This window comes from Salmo salar, chromosome ssa02 (assembly GCF_905237065.1).
Source record: "Salmo salar chromosome ssa02, Ssal_v3.1, whole genome shotgun sequence".
In the NCBI taxonomy this organism is placed as follows: domain Eukaryota; kingdom Metazoa; phylum Chordata; class Actinopteri; order Salmoniformes; family Salmonidae; genus Salmo; species Salmo salar.
In genome coordinates, this window is record NC_059443.1 from 9,752,791 (window position 1) to 9,773,180 (window position 20,390).

The 20,390-nt window shown below is 45.2% G+C and overlaps 1 pseudogene across 1 annotated transcript in view; it reads right to left on the minus strand.

Annotated features, from left to right (window-relative positions):
- The window catches only part of LOC106598596 (serine/threonine-protein phosphatase 6 regulatory ankyrin repeat subunit A-like), a 43,374-nt pseudogene that overhangs the window by 12,896 nt on the left and 10,088 nt on the right, over positions 1 to 20,390 (minus strand). Inside the window, exons 2-6 of the transcript XR_006759751.1 lie at positions 17,114 to 17,197; positions 4,623 to 4,701; positions 3,908 to 3,978; positions 3,589 to 3,789; positions 2,039 to 2,126 (exon numbers count right to left, since the gene is read on the minus strand). The product of XR_006759751.1 is annotated as a serine/threonine-protein phosphatase 6 regulatory ankyrin repeat subunit A-like (transcript). The remainder of the gene's footprint in view (positions 1 to 2,038; positions 2,127 to 3,588; positions 3,790 to 3,907; positions 3,979 to 4,622; positions 4,702 to 17,113; positions 17,198 to 20,390) is intronic.

Sequence of the window (20,390 nt, forward strand, 5' to 3'; positions counted from 1 at the left end):
ATGTGGCAAATAGGAGTGGCAATATCGTCTGCTATTATTCTCAGTCATTTTCCATCTAGATTGTCAGACTCTGGTGGCTTGTCATTGTTGATAGTCAACCATTTTTTCACCTCTTCCACACGGACTTTACGGAATTCAAAAGTACAATTCTTGTCTTTCATAATGTTGTCCGATATACTTGGATGTGTAGTGTCAGCGTTTGTTGCTAGCATGTCATCCCTAAGTTTGCTTACTTGCCAATGAAAAAGTAATTAAAGTAGTTTGCAATATCAGTGGGCTTTGTGATGAATGAGCCATCTGATTCAATGAATGAAGGAGCGGAGTTGGCTTTTTTCACCAAAATTCCATATAAGGTGCCAAAGCTTTTTTACTATCATTCTTTATATAATTTCTGTTTCATAGTGTAGTTTATTTTTCTTTAGTCACATGATTTCTTAATTTGCAGTACATTTGCCAATCAGTTTGGCTGCCAGACTTAATTGCCATACATTTTTCCTCAACCATACAATTTTTCAATTCCTCATCAATCCAAGGGGATTTAACAGTTTCTACAGTCATTTTCTTAATGGGTGCGTGCTTATTAGTTACTGGAATAAGGAGTTTCATGAAGTGCAGCGTCTGGTTGCTCCTCATTACACACCACAGACCAGCAAATATTCTTTACATCATCAACATATGAATCACTACAAAACTTCTTGTATGACCTCATATACACTATATTAGGCCCAGTCTTTGTGACTTTAATTTTCCTAGATATGGCTATTATATTGTGATCACTACATCCTATGGATTTGGATACTGCTTTAAAGCAAATATCTGCAGCATTAGTAAAGATGTGATCAATACATGTTGATGATTGAATTCCAGTGCTGTTTAACTACCCTGGTAGGTTGACTGACAACCTGATCCAGGTTGCAGGCACTGGCTACAGCTTGAAGTTTTTCCCTGAGTGAGCAGCTTTTTTTAATTTAACCTTTATATAACTAGGCAAGTCCGTTAAGAACAAATTCTTATTTAAAATGACGGCCTAGGAACAGTGGGTTAACTGCCTTGTTCAGGGGCAGAACAGATTTTTACCTTGTCAGCTCGGGGATTCGATCTTGAAACCTTTCGGTTACTAGTCCAATGCTCTAGGCTACCTGCCGCCCCAAGCTTGATGATAGCCAGTCAATATTTAAAATCACCCAGAAAATATACTTCTCTGTTGATATCACATGCATTTCACACATATTATCCAGATACTGACTGTTAACACTTGGTGGTCTATAGCAGCTTCCCACAATAATGGGCTTTAGGTGAGGCAGATGAACCTGTAACCATATTACTTCAACAGTATTTAACATTAGATCGTCTCTAAGATTTACAGGAATGTGGTTCTGAAAATAGACTGCAACACCACCACTGTTGGCATTTCTGTCTTTTTGGTAGATGTTATAACCATGTATTGCTACCACTGTATCAAAGGTATTATCTAAGTGAGTTTCAGAGATAGTCAGAACATGAATGTCATCTGTTACAAGCAAGTTATTGACTTCATGGACCTCGTTTCTTAGGCTGCATATGTTAATATGGGCTATTTTTATTTTTTGCTTGATTGATAAGCTTCCCAGTAAAGCATTAAAAACAGAGGTAGACTTAGTCATGTTATTTACATTGGAGCTGATAGTACAGGGTGAGCTGCATAAAGTGGTCTTCCTACTATTGCACACCGCCTCAGTGCTAACAGTGTAACTCTGGTTTATAGGGGCTTGTATGATTACTGCATACAATCGCTGTAGGATAAACAGATATAATCGGGTGTATCAATTAAATTACTTACATTGAGTTGACCAATGCCCCTAAGATCATGTACATTCGATGCAGCATTATGATGACTCATTGTCACAACGGTAAGGATTAACTGAGCTGGTCTTGGATCATTTACCAGTCATTGTTTCAACGCAGCCTTGAAATGTGTGGACAGAGTCCAGGAACCAAGATGATTTGGATGGACTCAGTCACATTAGTCAGAATGTAAATGATGTGGTCAACTCATTACCCATGTAAGCAGCCCAGTGGATTGCTCGGCGGTCCTTCTTGTCAAAAGCATTAATGTTGGCTCCTCTGGAGAGAAGCAGCCTCACCATCTAACAGGAAAAGGAGAGAGAAACAAAACACAGGCTGAGGAAAACTAAAGCAAGATCTGCAAAAATCTGGCATTAAAGCCTCTCTTGAACAAACTCAAGCATACAACTAGGGCTGTGACGGTCATGGGACTTCCGGTGTTGGTGATTGGCGTGCCGTATGTACACAGTCATCGACATAACTGACAGCCGACGGACGGACGGACGGACGGGGGAAACATTAGCAAAGGAAAACAGAGTGTTTAGGCCTAACTGTCTTGCTCATAGGCATGCGAGTCTCAAGTTAAGGGGAAGCTAATTTTCACCATAAAAAATATATAAAGCATTCTATGCATCATCACATTTACAGACTTATGTAAGATAGCTAACTATTGCTAATGTGATTAGTAAATTGGATCGTCATTTAGGCTAATAATATAACTCAATCACTGTTCGCAAATAACGTCTGTTCAATGCAGCGCGTGATGGAGTAAGGCTAGGCTAGGCTATATCAGATATGTTTCTCTTTACAGGAAAAAAAATTGGCCTTTTTAAAATATGTTTTATCGTGCAATTCTACTACACTTTATATGACTATAGAGATTAGCAGAATCTTTTTCAATATGACTTTCAAGTGGCACTGACCCAGGGATAAATAAAGTGAATATGCACACTCACCGGGGATATAGCCAATGCCAAAAATACTGTTCGCTCAATTAAGTTGAGAATTTTGATAACTAAAAGACAGATTAGTCTTTTCATTGTCTTCTCTTTGAAGCAATAGCCAATTGCTTTCCAAACTATGTTAGCCTACGGGTTTTGCGCATATTCTGCAAACAGGCTGGTCCAAATCATCTGGGTCTCCATCGTCGTTAGGTTTGAAACTGAAATGTGCCCAAATAGGTGATGCTATGCTTTTTGTTGTTGCAATGAGAGCCATCTTTTTCACCTCACTCCTCCAACCTACTGTAACAATGAAAAAGGTCAGAGGTGAAGGGCAGAGGCTACCCACCCAACCCCAGCCTGTAGGTCATATATCTATAGATATAGTTATCCACGGCCCCCAAGTTTCACCTCACCCCCTCCCCAATGAACTGAATTGACCTTCAAAAGATTCTCTCCTATCAGCACATACAGCAGATGTGCTGATTGTGGCACATCGAAAGATAGTTGGAGAGAGGAGGAGATGTATACAGTTTAATAGATGGACTAAGTCAGCAAAACAATATAATCAAGAGTTAACACTCCCGCTATGGGTATATAGCGTATATGTACATTAAAATAAAGTTGATAAAAACATGTTGGCATTTTTGACGGTAATTTGATTTTCATGGCGGTCTTCATCCAAAACTGTCAAGGTTATCCAATTACCATCACAGCCCTACATACAACCATTGTAGCTAATCGGATGCACAGTAAACCTGGGGATAGGACAGGTATAAAGTGTCGACTACAGTGTGTAATCATGTCCATGCTAATTGCTAACCTCCAGGTGTCCGCTGAAGGCTGCATGGTGCAGCGCCGTGCGCCCGGCCCGGTCCGACACGTTCACATTGCTGAGGAGAGGGACCAGGGCCTCGGCACAGCGGACCGCCTTATTGGCCGCAGCGATGTGTAACGGCGTTTGCCAGTTCTTGTCCCTGGCGTTCACATCAGCAGAGTGTTTCAATAGCACCTGGACTGCCTCCTACAGGAGCACAGTTCAAATCATGTTCAACTTTGTTTAAAGTGCATTTAAAAATCACAACATATTTAACAGTAAAACACATATGCACAGGTGTGTGTGTCAGTATCAGTACACGTACCTCACTGCAGGAAGCCACGGCCCGGTGCAGAGGAGTGAGCCACTTGTTGTCTTTGGCATTTACTCTGGCTCCTGGGACACAGACAGACAGAAAGACAGGTGACAGACCGTTAATTAGGCCACTGGGGTTGATAAGGCAACATCTTAAATAGCTGGAGCACATAAAGGATGTGTCCAAAACATCACCCTAATACCTTCATAGTGCACTACTTCTGACCAGGGCCCATAGGCCTACCCATAGGGCTCAGGTCAAAAGTAGTGCACAATATAGGGAATAGGGTGCCATTTAGAACGCACAGAAAGCCTCTTGTAGAGAGCCATTCTGGAAATTGGACTTCCATTACACAGCAACACTCTGAAGAAAATGTCATGTCACTGAGTGGAGAGGAGTAGAAGGAGCTCAGCCAACGTGAGACGAGGTGCAACCCAAAATCATGAGGATATTGGAGTAACAGGTGCGACTCTCGCTCACAATTAAAATCTTGATGCTTCACTAATCAAGTAAAAAAAAAAATCGGGACGTTTCAGCTGTCAATGGCCCTCATTAGAATTATTTTATTTATTATTTTTTTAAATACATCGGCTGCACATTAGATCTTAATGGTGGTAAGTATGAGGGAAACGGTCACATGCAAACACAACAAGCATCAAAACAGAAGTCAAAGTCCGATGGACATGAGTCATTGCGTAATCCTTCTCTTCAATGATAACCTTACCTGATAGTATGAGTAGCTCTAGAATTTCTGTATCCCCTAGATAGGCAGCGGCATGCAACGGTGTCCGCTTCTCATTGTCCTGTAGGGAAGAGCCAAGAAGCGTTATAGCTGTTTCAAATTCAGCCATTATGGATACATTTGATTTTAATCGTACTTGTTTATACATTGTCATGGCTTGGATATTTCAGATGACAGCTGGATATTTATGGCTCTAACTAGGCTACACTAACTAGCCTACACTAAATTCAACAGTGCATGGCCTTATGAAAACAAGTATGCTATTGTACAAAGTACACTACCGTTCAAAAGTTTGGGGTCACTTAAAAATGTCCTTGTTTTTGAAAGAAAGCAAGTTTTTGGTCCATTTAAAAAACATCAAATTGATAAAATACAGTGTAGACATTGTTAATGTTGTAAATGACTAGAGGTCGACCGATTATGATTTTTCAATGCCGGTAGCGATTATTGGAAGACCAAAAAAAAGCAGATAAAAAAATTATTATAATAATCGGCCAATTTTTTATTTTGTACATTTGTAATAATGGCAATTACAACAATACTGAATATACACTTATTAACTTAATAATACATCAATAAAATCAATTTAGCTTCAAATAAATAATGAAACATGTTCAATTTGGTTAATGCAAAAACAAAGTGTTGGAGAAGAAAGTAAAAGTGCAATATGTGCCATGTAAGAAAGCTGACGTTTAAGTTCCTTGCTCAGAACATGAGAACATATGAAAGCTGGTGGTTCCTTTTAACATGAGTCTTCAATATTCCCAGGTAAGAAGTTTTAGGTTGTAGTTATTATAGGACTTTTCTCTCTATACGATTTGTATTTCATATACCTTTTGACTATTGGATGTTCTTATAGGCACTTTAGTATTGCCAGTGTAACAGTATAGCTTCCATCCCTCTCCTCGCTCCTACCTGGGCTCGAACCAGGAACACATCGACAACAGCCACCCTCGAAGCAGCGTTACCCATGCAGAGCAAGGGGAACAACTACTCCAAGTCTCAGAGCGAGTGACGTTTGAAACGCCATTAGCGCGCACCCCGCTAACTAGCTAGCCATTTCACATCGGTTACACCAGCCTAATCTCAGGAGTTGATAGGCTTGAAGTCATAAACAGCACAATGCTTGAAGCATTGCGAAGAGCTGCTGGCAAAACGCACGAAAGTGCTGTTTGAATGAATGCTTACGAGCCTGCTGGTGCCAACCATCGCTCAGTCAGACTGCTCTATCAAATCATAGACTTAATTATAACATAATAACACACAGAAACACGAGGCTTAGGTCATTAATATGGTCGAATCCGGAAACTATCATATCAAAAACAAAACGTTTATTCTTTCAGTGAAATACGGAAACGTTCCGTATTTTATCTAACGGGTGGCATCCATAAGTCTAAATATTCCTGTTACATTGCACAACCTTCAATGTTATGTCATAATTATGTAACATTCTGGCAAATTAGTTCGCAACGAGCCAGGCGGCCCAAACCGTTGCATATACCCTGACTCTGCGTGCAATGAACGCAAGAGAAGTGACAACTTCACCTGGTTAATATTGCCTGCTAACCTGTATTTCTTTTAGCTAAATATGCAGGTTTAAAAATATATACTTCTGTGTATTGATTTTAAGAAAGGCATTGATGTTTATGGTTAGGTACAGTCGTGCAACGATTGTGCTTTTTTCGCAAATGCGCTTTTGTTAAATCATTCCCCGTTTGGCGAAGTTGGCTCTCTTTGTTAGGAAGAAATAGTCTTCACACAGTTCGCAACGAGCCAGGCGGCCCAAACTGCTGCATATACCCTGACTCTGTTGCAAGAGAAGTGACAATTTTCCTAGTTAAAAGAAATTCATGTTAGCAAGTAATATTAACTAAATATGCAGGTTTAAAAATATATACTTTTGTATTGATGTTTATGGTTAGGTACACGTTGGAGCAACGACAGTCCTTTTTCGCAAATGTGCACCTCATGGATTATATGCAACGCAGGACACGCTAGATAAACTAGTAATATCATCAACCATGTGTAGTTAACTAGTGATTATGATTGATTGATAAGGTAAGTTTAATGCTAGCTAGCAACTTACCTTGACTTCTTACTGCATTCGCGTAACAGGCAGGCTCCTCGTGGAGTGCAATGTAAGGCAGGTGGTTAGAGCGTTGGACTAGTTAACCGTAAGGTTGCAAGATTGAATCCCCGAGCTGACAAGGTAAAAATCTGTCGTTCTGCCCCTGAACAAGGCAGTTAACCCACCGTTCCTAGGCCATCATTGAAAATAAGAATGTGTTCTTAACTGACTTGCCTAGTTAAATAAAAGGTGTAAAAAAATAAATGTAAAAATAAAATAAATAAATTAAATTAAAATAAAATAAATCGGCGTCCAAAAATACCGATGTCCGATTGTTATGAAAACTTGAAATCGGCCCTAATTAAAATCGGCCATTCCGATTAATCAGTCGACCTCTATAAATGGGCTATTGTAGCTGGAAACGGCTGATTTTCAATGGAATATCTACATAGGCGTACAGATGCCCATTATCAGCAACCATCACTCCTGTGTTCCAATGGCACGCTGTATTAGCTAATCCAGGTTTATCATTTTAAAAAGGCTAATTGATCATTAGAAAACCCTTTTTCAATTATGTTAGCACAGCTGAAAACTGTTGTCCTGATTAATGAAGCAATAAAACTGGCCTTCTTTAGACTAGTTGAGTATTTGGAGCAGCATTTGTGGATTCTATTACAGGCTCAAAATGGCCAGAAACAAAGCACTTTCTTCTGAAGCGCGTCAGTCTATTCTTGTTCTGAGAAATGAAGGCTATTCCATGAGAGAAATTGCCAAGAAACTGAAGTTCTCGTACAACGCTGTGTACTACTCCCTTCACAGAACAGCACAAACTGGCCCTAACCAGAATAGAAAGTGGGAGGCCCCGGTGCACAACTGAGCAAGAGTACAAGTACAGTAGAGTGTCTAGTTTGAGAAACAGACGCCTCAAGTCCTCAACTGGCAGCTTCATTAAATAGTACCCGCAAAACACCAATCTCAATGTCTACAGTGAGGCGACTCCGGGATGCTGGCCTTCTAGCCAGAGTTGCAAAGAAAAAGACATATCTCTGACTATCCAATAAAAAGAAAAGATAGGCAAAATAACAGACACTGGACAGAGGAAGATTGGGGGAAAAAAGTGTTATGGACATACAAATCTAAGTTTCAGGTGTTCGGATCACAAAGAACTTTCGTGAGACGCAGAATAAATTAAAAAAATGCTGGAGGAGTGCTTGACGCCATCTGTCAAGCATGGTGGAGGCAATGTGATGGTCTGGGGGTGCTTTGGTGGTGGTAAAGTGGGAGATTTGTACAGGGTAAAAGGGATCTTGAAGAAGGAAGGCTATCACTCTGTTTTGCAACACCAAGCCATACCCTGTGGATGGTGCTTAATTGGAGCCAATTTCCTCCTACAACAGGACAATGACCCACACCGCATCTCCAAACTATGCAAGAACTATTTAGGGAAGAAGCAGTCAGCTGGTATTCTGTCTATAATGGAGTGGCCAGCACAGTTACCGGATCTCAACCCTATTGAGCTGTTGTGGGAGCAGCTTGACTGCATGGTACGTAAGAAGTGCCCATCAAGCCAATCCAATTTGTGGGAGGTGCTTCAGGAAGCATGGGGTGAAATCTCTTCAGATTAACTCAACAAATTGACAAGTGCAAGGCCAAAGATCTGCAAGGCTGTAATTGCTGCAAATGGAGGATTCTTTGACAATAGCTAAGTTTGAAGGAAACAATTATTTCAATTAATAATATATATATATATATATATATAAAAACATAAATAACCTTGTCAACATTTCCTACTCATTTTGCAACTCATTTCATGTATGTTTTCATGGAAAATGAAGGTTACATATATAACCACGGTTATGTGAGCTATATGATCACTCCAATATATTGGTATCACTCCACGGCGGAGGGATACGAGTTGAGGATTTACAGATTTACTCCCGTATACACCTGTGTCACGGCTGGGGTGCGCCCCTATATATAGACCCCATGGCCGCGACACACATCCTCTACATAATTTGAGGCCCCTCTAGCACCATAGAGGATTGGGTGATCCAATATAGCTCACATAACCGTGGTTACATACGTAACCTTCGTTATGTTTCACTATATTGGATCACTCCAATATATTGGTATACCCGTACCAGATTTAGTCGGTGCTAGAGGGACCTGGTCAGCCAGCGGTGAAGTCCCAGTGCGGGACCGAGACGCAGTGGCCGTCAATGTGGAAAGGGGTCCCGGCACAGTCCCGGAAGGGGAGGCGACACCAAGGACCCCTGAACCAACCGCAGAGGGAGGTGTCACATTTAACCGATAGTCCCTAGCAAAGGTGCAAGAGGAAGTCCAGCTGGCCGCAGCACAGATATCAGCGAGGGGCACTCCTCTCAGTAGAGCCCAGGACGCAGGCACACCTTGTGTCGAATGTGCCACCACAGGTCCCAGCACTGGCCTGCCAGCCAGGCGGTATGCTGTCGTAGTCGTACCCACGATCCAGTGAGAGCCGCTGCTTTGATAGCCCAGCCCCCAGGACGCTCTCACCATAGCAGAAAAAGAGCTGCTCTGTTCTCACTGACGGTGTGCGCTCCACATAGGCAGCCAGTGCCCTCACAGGGCACAGCATGCCAGAGGGAGGCCCAGACTCCCCCGCCACTGCCAGGGGGTCATAAGCAGTCAGGATAAAAGGGATGTTCACATGCATGTTTGACAGAACCTTCAGGAGGAATGAAGGGTTGAGGCGGAGAGATATACTCCTCCCCCAGGTCCATCCGGTAGCACTCAGAACTTACTGAAAGAGCATGGAGCTCACCCACCCTCTTCATGGAAGTAATCGCTACCAAGAAAGCCACCTTCATAGAGAGGTGTTTCAGGAAGGCAGATTCCAATGGTTAGAAAGGCAGCTTTGCCAAAGCTGCCAAGACCACATCCAGAGCCCAGCTCGCCATTGAGCAGGTCCTAGTCGGACGTAGGCGACAAACCCCCTTCATAAACCTGGAGACCAAGGGATGTCGCCCCACTGGCCTGTCCATCCACCCCACATGGCAGGCAGATATAGCAGACAAATACCCTCTCAGTGTAGATGCTGCTAAGCCCTCATCCAAGCGAGACTGCAGGTATTGGAGGACATACTGCACCCCGCATGACTCGGGCACCACCTCAATACCAGTGCACGAAGAGCAGAACAACCGCCAGCACAACTGGTATTCCGAGGTTGTAGCCGGTGCCGTTGCGCTCTCCATGGTGTTCATTACACCCTCCTGTAATCCTAACAGTGACCATTGGTGCCGTTCAGTGGCCAAGCCCACAGACTGAGGCGGTGCGGCCTCGGATACCACAGAGTTCCCCTGGCCTGAGACAGCAGGCCAGGGGAAGTTGCCAAGGTGTCCCAGAAAACACGGACAGGAGAAGGCTGAAGCAGGATCATCCGGGCCAGTATGGGGCCGCCAAAAGCAGACGATGCTTTGCCATCCTGGTCCTGTCCAGCACAGCCTGGATCAGAGGGGAAAGGGGGGAAATGTGTAAAGCTCCAGTCCTGGCCAATCATGAGCCAGAGCATCCAAGCCCAGAGGCTCTGGTGGGACCGACATGGAGTACCACAGAGGCAGTGCGCATTATCCAGGGAGGCAAACAGGTCCACCTGCACCCTCCCGAACTTGTCCCACAGGTGCTGCACCCACCACCTGGGGATTTAGGCTCCAGTCCCAAGATGGCGGGCCCTCCCTTGAGAGCATATATCTCCTGCCACATTCAGGATGCCAGGTACGTGCGCTGCGCGTAGAGATGCTAGACATCCCTGAGCCCACAGAAGGAGCTCCCGTGCCATAATATGGAGGCGGTGGGACCTCAGTCCACCCTGATGGTTGATTTAAGCCACCACTGGTGTTGTCAATTCTCACCAGGACATGTCTTCCCTTCAGATGTGGAAGGAAAGACTGCAGGTCCAGCAGTATAGCTCAGAGCTCTAGTGTATTGATGTGCCAGCTGCTCCAAGGGGGTAGCCAACAGCCGCTGCCGACCTGCCCTTGGTCACACCCCCCCAGCCGATCTGGGAGGCATCTGTGCTGACCAGCTCCCGGTGGCACATCAGCATCTCCACCCCACCTGAGAGAAAGGAGTGACAGCACCACCTCAACAATGCCCCGAGGCACTGTGTGGTCACCCGCAGCTGGCGGTGACGATCTGGGTGCAGCCGGTGGGAGTTGAACCACTGTTGAAGAGGCCGACGATGGAGCAGGCCCAGCGGAATCAACAACGAGGCCGGCGTTGGCAGGTTATCCACCCACCCCTGCCGAAAGTGGTCGAGGCAAGATAAGATTGCCTGAACCCTTCTGGTGGGCAGGCGTGCTCTCATGACCAACGAAGGCCACCCTCTGGGTGGGTGTCAGATGACTCGTCATTTATAGTAATGCCCAGGCCGCCGATATGGGTCAGGAGCACGTCTGTCTGACAGGACCTGGGTCCTGGTCGGGGCACAAATAAGTCAATCGTCCAGGTAATGGAGGATTAACATCCCTCGGGACGTGAGAGGTGCCAGGACAGCGTCCATGCACTTTGTGAAAGTATGGGGTGCCAAGGAGAGGCCAAAAGGAAGAACAACGAATTCGTAAGCCCTCCCTTCGAAAGCGAATCGGAGGTACTGCCAATGAGCTGGGTGAACAGGAACATCGAAGTGAAAAACCACTGGTCCCTGGACACAGCCGGCAACATATGGGCCGGGGACAGCATGTGGAAACTCAGTACCTTCAAGTACCCATTGAGGTTGCAGAGGTCCAGAATTGGTTGAAACCCTCCATTTCTTTTTGGGACCACAAAATAAGTGGAGTAGAACCCACCTAGCCGTTCTGTCTTGATCCTGCAGATGACACCTTTGTCCAGGAATGAGCTGATCTCCAGCCACAGGGTTTTTTTTTGTGGGGGGGGTGACATGAAGGATGGGGGCCGGCACCGGAATTGTAGTAGGTACTCCTCGAGCATTTTGGACAACACCTATGGGGACTCCACACACTCCTCCGACTTTTCCCTTTGAGACCAGTGGAAGAGGCAGAGGCCAGGGAAGGGTGTGTCAGGGATCCTGCCAGGTCCCGCCTCTCCTCTGGCGACCCGAGTGCCTGGGTCCCCCAGGCACGTCCCTATGGCTGTGAAAGGTTGACAGGTTGTTGCTCCACCGCACGCTGTGCCCCTCCCCACTGTCGTTCCTCAGCACGAGGCGATGTGGCAGGAGAGGGACCCCACCGTCGTTCAGGTGCAGGTGGGTGGCGACGGTCCATCTGCCTTGGGCCTGAGGCAGCGGCATTAACAGTCTCAGGGTCTCCCGGTCCCTACGAACTTCATCGGTCTGCTCCAGAATGTCATTAACCCCTGGGCCAAACGTCAGCCCTGGGGTGATGGGGAGAGTAGCAAATGTGTTCTGGAGAGCAGCTGGCAGACGGGATTGGGCCAGCCAGAGATGGTGCCGGGAGGTAATCACCTGCACCATGGCCCGTCCATTGGAGCAGGCCACATCCCTCTGGAGCAGGGAAAGCAGGCAAGACACCTCCATTGCGTCCCAGAGGAGCTCCTCTGTGCCCCCCTGCAGCACGGGGCAACAGAGTCTGCAGGTAGGCCGTTGGTAAGGCGGCCAAGAGAGCAGAGGGACCCATGTGGCTTTCAAGTCCGCATTAAAGACTCTGGGGGTCCCGGCTTCAGTCGCGGGTTCTGCCCTATAATCTCCCGGTCCGGGAGGACCATGGCAGTGATCATGGTGTCCATGGTCGGGTACTCCTGGAGGCCGAGTGACTCTGCACCCGCAACATAACTCCATGGTCCAGTCTCTGTTGTGAGTCGGAAGCACCCCCTGGCAGAGGCCCAGCTCTCCTGCAAGGCCTCGCGGAACTCAGCAGAGATGGGGACAAATGGAGAGTCATCACTGTCCACTAGTTTGATGTCCAGTGCAGAAGCTACCCGAGTGAGTAGGCCCCTCGTAGCCTCGAGGCGATGAAGCCCCACTGCCGGCTTCTGATGGCCCATCAGCCTGGTAGCCCCGCTCACGGCGGTGAACAGTGCCAGCATCGTCCCCCAGGAACAGCCCATCCCTGGCCAACAGGGAAAAAATGTTGTCGCCATCGAGGCTATCAACCTCCTGACGCAGGGCATGCGCCCTCCATTCAAGGTGGTCTCAGCGGTCCGACTCCTGCCCCGTCCAGGACTGGCAGCAGAAGAGCTCTGCCTGCAGTGGCTCCGGCCACACTACTGGACTCAGTAGAGGGACTAACAGCTCGCTGGCGCACCACTCCTGAGGGAGGGAGTTCGTCCCCAGCCTGAGCCTGGCCGACCCACTCGAGCATGGCCTCCAATCACGCCAGGCGCTCAGAGAACACCACACAAAACAGGCATCCAGTAGGGCACTCCACCGCCCTCTCCGTGTGGCTCGAACCCGGCAGTGCATACACGAGATATGCAGATCTCCAGAGGGGATGTCACCATCACACCTGTCACAAAGGGGAAGCCATAAGCTCAGCCAAGCCAGCAAGGCCACGGAGTAGGGGTCCAACGCCCTGGGAGAGCTTATATCGTGACCCGCTTCGAGGAATAGGAACCCGGTGAGGGATAAATTACCCAGTACCTCTACAAAAAACAGGGAAGACCCATGTGGGAAAAACAGCCAGACAAAAAAACTGCAACCAGGTAATGGATTTTATTTATGGGTTGTTTTGTTTTTTACGCCAACTGCAATATTACCTAGCCAGTTTAATATCCAAGCAGAAAACAAAACAGCACCATATGGAGTAACTCTGTTCACTTCTTGCGAATTAGTCGGACGCTAGCGTCCCATTTCGACACCTTCCGGTGAAATTGCGGAGCGCCAAATTCAAATTAAATTACTATAAATATTAACCTCTTACATCTAGACGTTCCGCTAGCGGAACACCTGCTCCAATATCCAATGATGGGCGTGGCGCGAAATACAAACTCCTCGAAAATCCAAAAACTTCCATTTTTCAAACATATGACTATTTTACACCATTTTAAAGACAAGACTCTCCTTTATCAAACCACACTGTCCGATTTCAAAAAGGCTTTACAACGAAAGCAAAACATTAGATTATGTCAGGAGAGTACCCAGCCAGAAATAATCAGACACCCATTTTTCAAGCTAGCATATAATGTCACAAAAAACAAAACCACAGCTAAATGCAGCACTAACCTTTGATGATCTTCATCAGATGACACTCCTAGGACATTATGTTATACAATACATGCATGTTTTGTTCAATCAAGTTCATATTTATATCAAAAAACAGCTTTTTACATTAGCATGTGACGTTCAGAACTAGCATTCCCACCGAACACTTCCGGTGAATTTACTAAATTACTCACGATAAACGTTCACAAAAAACATAATTATTTTAAGAATTATAGATACCGAACTCCTTTATGCAATCGCGGTGTCCCATTTTAAAATAGCTTTTCGGTAAAAGCACATTTTGCAATATTCTGAGTAGATAGCCCGGCCATCATGGCTAGCTATTTTGACACCCACCAAGTTTGGCACTCACCAAACTCAGATTTACTATAAGAAAAATTGGATTACCTTTGCTGTTCTTCGTCAGAATGCACTCCCAGGACTTCTACTTCATCACCCAATGTTGTTTTGGTTCCAAATAATCCATAGTTATATCCAAATAGCGGCGTTTTGTTGTGCGTTCAAGACACTATCTGAAGGGTAACAGAGGGTGACGCGCCCGGTGTGTATCGTGACAAAAAAATTCTAAATATTCCATTACCGTACTTTGAAGCATGTCAAACGCTGTTTAAAATAAATTTTTATGCGATTTCTCTCGTAAATAAGCGATAATATTCCGACCGGGAGTCGTTGTTTTCGTTCAAAGACTGAAAATGTAAACATGGAGTCGTCTCGTGCATGCGCTACTGTTTTTCAGCCAGAGACAGCAGAGTCATCATTCAACGTTCTGGCGCCTTCTGAGAGCCTATGGGAGCATTAGAAAGTGTCACGTTACAGCAGATATCCTTTGTTTTGGATAGAGATGGCAAAGAAGGCCAAGAAATGGTCAGACAGGGTACTTCCTGTACAGAATCTTCTCAGGTTTTGGCCTGCTATTTGAGTTCTGTTATACTCACAGACACCATTCAAACAGTTTTAGAAACTTTAGGGTGTTTTCTATCCAAAGCTAATAATTATATGCATATTCTAGTTTCTGGGCAGGAGTAATAACCAGATTAAATCGGGTACGTTTTTTATCCGGCCGTGAAAATACTGCCCCCTATCCATAACAAGTTAAAAACTTTCATGAAATCACAAGTACAATACATCAAAATAAAGCTTAACTTGTTGTTAATCCAGTCGCCGCGTCAGATTTCAAAAAGGCTTTACGGCAAAAGCAAACCATGCGATTATCTGAGGACAGCGCCCAGCATGCATAACAAATCATTTTTAACCAGGGAGTTGCGACACGAAAGTCAGAAATAGCTATATAATATATGCCTTACCTTTGAAGATCTTCTGTTGGCACTCCAAAAGGTCCCAGTTACATTACAAATGGTCCTTTTGTTCGATAAAGTCCTTCTTTATATCCATAAAAACTCAGTTTAGCTGGCGCGCTTCAGTCAATAATCCACTCGGTTTCCCTCCTTCAAAATGCATACAAAATGAATCCCAAACGTTACCAATAAACTTACCCAAAAAAGCCAATCAACGTTTATAATCAAACAATAGGTACCCTAATACACAAATAAACTATCAAATTTAAGACGGAGAATCGTTATTGTCTTTACCGGAGAAAAATACCAAAGGCGGCGCTCTCAATCACACGCTTGGAAACACTACAGCCAAAATGGGAGCCACCTACATTTTTCCAAAAACCAGCCTGAAACTCTTTCTAAAGACTGGTGACATTAGCGGAAGCCCTAGGAACTGCAATCGGGCACGATTTCACCCTATTATAAAAGGGCCAGTTATTGAAATCAGTGGTAGTGTTTTTTTTTTTTTGGGGGGGGATGGTTTGTCCTCGGGGTTTCGCCTGTCATTTCAGTTCTGTTATACTCAGACATTATTTTAACAGTTTTAGAAACTTTAGAGTGTTTTCTATCCAAATCTACCAATTATATGCATATCCTAGCTTCTGTGCCTGAGTAGCAAGCAATTTACTTTGGGCATGCTTTTCATCCGGACGTCAAAATAACATCCCCTATCCCAAAGAAGCCCACCACGATACTCTTACATTCCGCAGGGGAAAGAACAAGAAAAAAACCCTGTAGGGTAATTAGCAGAGAAAGGCATGTTAAAGCAATTCACAACACACACAGAACAAGCCAGTCAGCAAGTTGTGTAAGTAAAAGTTGTAGTGTAACGCTAACGAAACACAAGCACGACAAACCACGGGCGGAAGATACAGATCAACCACGCACAGCGAGTGGAGCACTTTAGAGGGGCTGGCAATGTGGCCAGCTGCTCCAGGCTGCAAACAGCCAGTGAGTATACTTCCACGCAAGATATTACACTTACCAGTGACTTACCAAGCGAACTTCAGAAAGTTTGTACATCAAACCATACGGACGTCCGCCGAGACAATGAGAGAATGTGTATCGCGGCCATGGGATCTATATATAGGGCGGACCCCAGCCGTGACACAGGCGTACACGGGAGTAAATCTGTAAATCATCACCTCGGATGTATCCCTCCGCCGCGAAGTGATACCAATATATTGGAGGGATCCAATACAGTGAAACATAACAAGGACATTTCTAAGTGACCCCAAACTTTTCAACGGTAGTGTACATACTTGAACACAGGGTTTCCCAAACTCAGTCCTGATTCAAATAATCAAAGCTTGATGCTGAGTTGGTTATTTGAATCAGCTGCGTAGTGCTTGGGCAAAAAACAACATGTGCACCCAAGGGGGGCCCCTAGATCGAGTTTGGGAAACCCTGCTTTAACAGGCTAAAACTATTTTAAACCGGTCTTATTTTGAGACAAACAAAGTCTGCTCCAGCCTATAAGAACGAGGAGGAATGTCATAAACTAAGTAGAACCAGATCATGAACTACAGTACTGTAAAGTGACTGATACTGAACAAGGTGCATACGGCTGATGGAAGGAGGTATCCGTTCTGATCAGGCTAAAATATTCAGTAGGGTTGCAAAATTCCAGTAACCTTCCCAACATTCACAGGTTTTTCCAGAAATCCTGGTTAGACAGAGGGTTCCGGAATTCCTGCTTATTCCATTCTGATTCAGGAAGTCTTCATATCGGGATTTCTGGGAAAACCTGGGCATTTAAGTTACCAGAATTTTGCTTACCTAGATTTTGGCAACAAATGACTTAAGTTATAAAATGTGAAAGAAATGGTGTGTTCCTATCCAGAGGACAGACAGGAGGGTGGGAATAATGGTAGGAAACAGCTGGGATGATTACCTGAACATTCACATCCTCTTTCTGAAATATGAGGGAGCGCACTTCATCTGGGTCCACATTGAAGATGGCTTTCAGTAGGCCAGGCTGGAAGAGAGAGAGAGAGACAGGGGGACAGAGAGAGACAGAGAGACAGAGAGAGAGGGGGAGACAGGGGGACAGAGAGAGACAGGGGGACAGAGAGAGACAGGGGGACAGTGTCATTCATTGATTTGAACAGTCAGTGCCTCTCAAAGACCTGTTACTATTCACTCAGCTTAGCTAAAACCAACACCAAGGAATAATCCAAGAATAAAAACCAAGTAGGTTAAAATCTCAACTCTATAGTGAGACATGGAGCCTATACAGCCTCATTGTTGCTGTGCAAAGGCAGCTAACCTGAAGTCCTTTGGCCCAATACCTCACTGTGATAGAGAGAAAAAGAGCTCTCATCCTTCTCCTCAACAACCACAATACACACACACACACGACTCATTCACTCACAAAACACACATGTCCCAGTGTCCAACAAAAATTCCTTCTATAAAACATCAGAGATGAGAGCAGCAACTTCCAGAAGGTCACACACACACTAAAAGGGTGGCAGCTCCGCCGTTGATTCACAAATGAAGCCAGGCAATGTGACTTCATTTATAGTCAACCATTAACAACCCCCGTCCCAGTCTCTACACTTTGGATAGAAGGCTAAAGTCCTATTCTTAAAGCAGCATTTATCCTTATTTTTTACTCAGTAGAACATGCCATTCCTGTAGAGATGAGGTGCTCTGTTGAATGTCTTACACATGCCCCTCCCACCCAGGACCCTGCTTCCCATCACAACTGGGTGAAGAAGCAGAGGAAGAAGACTTACTATTTTTTACAGGGTGACTAATCACATACAGTCCTGGTTTCCTGTCCTCACTTCCCTTACAGAGAAAGCAATGGCTATTCAACAAACAGCCCCAAAGCGCTACATTACACAATGTGAAAAACAGTCTTTACTGAAATAGGACATTTCTATACATGCTGCTGGGCACACAGAAATCCTATAAATCTACTATATGTTTTATATGTAAATTTGTGTCTGGGCTCCTCTCTAAATCACAAAGGCCCAAGGCTGAGGGGGAATTGATTGACGCATCAACATGCTGTCAGATATTGTACAGCTCATCCATTATGGTAAACTCTCTGATAATATAATATCCCATTGACCTCCAGGGCGGTATTCAAGCCAGCAGCGTCACTCAATCTGCAATACAGTGTAACATAACACAGAGCCGTGTGTCTGCTGGTGACCATTGGGGCTGTTTTGTTTTTCCATCGCAAACCTGGAGGGGGTACAGACTGACCTGGAGGGAGGGGGTACAGACTGACCTGGAGGGAGGGGGTACAGACTGACCTGGAGGGAGGGGGTACAGACTGACCTGGAGGGAGGGGGTACAGACTGACCTGGAGGGAGGGAGGGGGTACAGACTGACCTGGAGGATAGGGAGCACTCTCTGAGGGCAGGGGATGTAGTAGTGTACATACACTACTTTTGACCAGTGCACTACAAAAGTAGTGCCATTTGGGACGCAGAGGCTCTGAGGGCCTGATTGCCCATGAAAGAGCCAGAAGGAACATTCCCTGGCTGCCACAAACCCTTTAACTCTTCCATGACTTCATCACCGCTGCCAACAAGTAAACAGACAGCTCACTGGGTGAAATTAGCCTACTCAGACTGTTGTTTACTTTCCATTAAGTTTCGCTTGGATAATACTGACAAGCACTTCCTACCTCTCTGGGGGACGGTTGCTAAGACAAAGGCTTGGACGGTAACCGATGATATTGTTGTTTATTAATAGAAAGGTTATGACCAGTAGGATCACCATTGTTTTCTAGTGTATTCTGAATAGGTAGGACAGACCACTAGCTTTGTGCTCCAGCCTGCGTGTACGTTCAGGACCTTTCATCTTTATTCAGATCCCCATTAGCTGACACCATGAATTCCTGTTCCTGGGGTCCATACCTCACATCCACATCCTTTACCTCCATTAAATCAGTATACCATAAAGTACCATTCATTACTATACCATAAAGTTGGAAGTACCATTGTAATGGATCCAGCCTGTTTGGGGCTCTTGTTTTTTTCTTGACGAAAGGAGGAGACAGGGCCTAAATGATGAGGAGACAGGGCCTAAATGATGAGGAGACAGGGCCTAAATGATGAGGAGACAGGGCCTAAATGATGAGGAGACAGGGCCTAAATGATGAGGAGACAGGGCCTAAATGATGAGGAGACAGGGCCTAAATGATGAGTAAACCACTCAGGACATCTGATGTGTTCTAGTGGCCCAGCTAATTAGCTAATGCACTTCCTCCTCCTCCATCAGCACAGCAGCCCTCAAGCTCTACCCTGCACAGCCTTCTGAGACAGATAGCATCCCAAATGGCACCCTATTCCCTACAGTGTACTACTTTTGACCAGAACCCTACGGGGTCCTGGTCAAAAGTAGTGCACTGTATAGGGAATAGGGTGCCATTTGGGACCGAACCCACCTACACACTGATGGACTGCTCCATCCATTCTCCCCTGTCAAGACATACTTACAATGATTGAGGAACTGACATACGAGGGATAAAATAGAGTAGAGCAGACCTACAGCCTTCAGATTTACATCCCTCTCATTCCAATGCACTTCTGTTCTGACTGTTGGTCTTCGTCTTAGCTTAGTCTGCGATGTTTCAAATCAGATCTGAGACAAAACACCCGTCAGTTTCATTCATTCCTACACGTCAGAAAACACTGTAGGATCACGTTTCTAAATCTGGTAATTGTTTGACTTGTCCATGTTGGTGGTGGCTACTGGCTAGTGATGGGGCTACGTACCAATCACATCATGACAATAACACTCTCTGTTTTCACACAAAAACGTTTTCAACTGACTAGATCAGGGGTTCTTAAAGCTTTTTCAGTCTGGGACCCAAATGAGACCGAAGGACCCAACCTAGGATCCAAGCGTGTCCATTTTGGGGCCCCCAAGCAAGATTTGGTTGGGTTAGAGTGCACCCCCTCTTGACTGCAGAGAATAAAAAAGTTTGTTTTAAAGTTAATTTCCTGCAGTTCTACACATTTTGAATGACTTATGCCATGTTAGTATGATATCTGAATGAGAGTGACTAACAAAATCAATGGGGGCCCCCCTGGAGGTCAGGGCCCCTGGGCACATGCCCTGCATGCCCGGTCGTGATTCGGCCATGAATACTACAAGTTTAGATAGATACGTTGGCAAGACTAAAAGAATGGTAGCGGACATGGGCT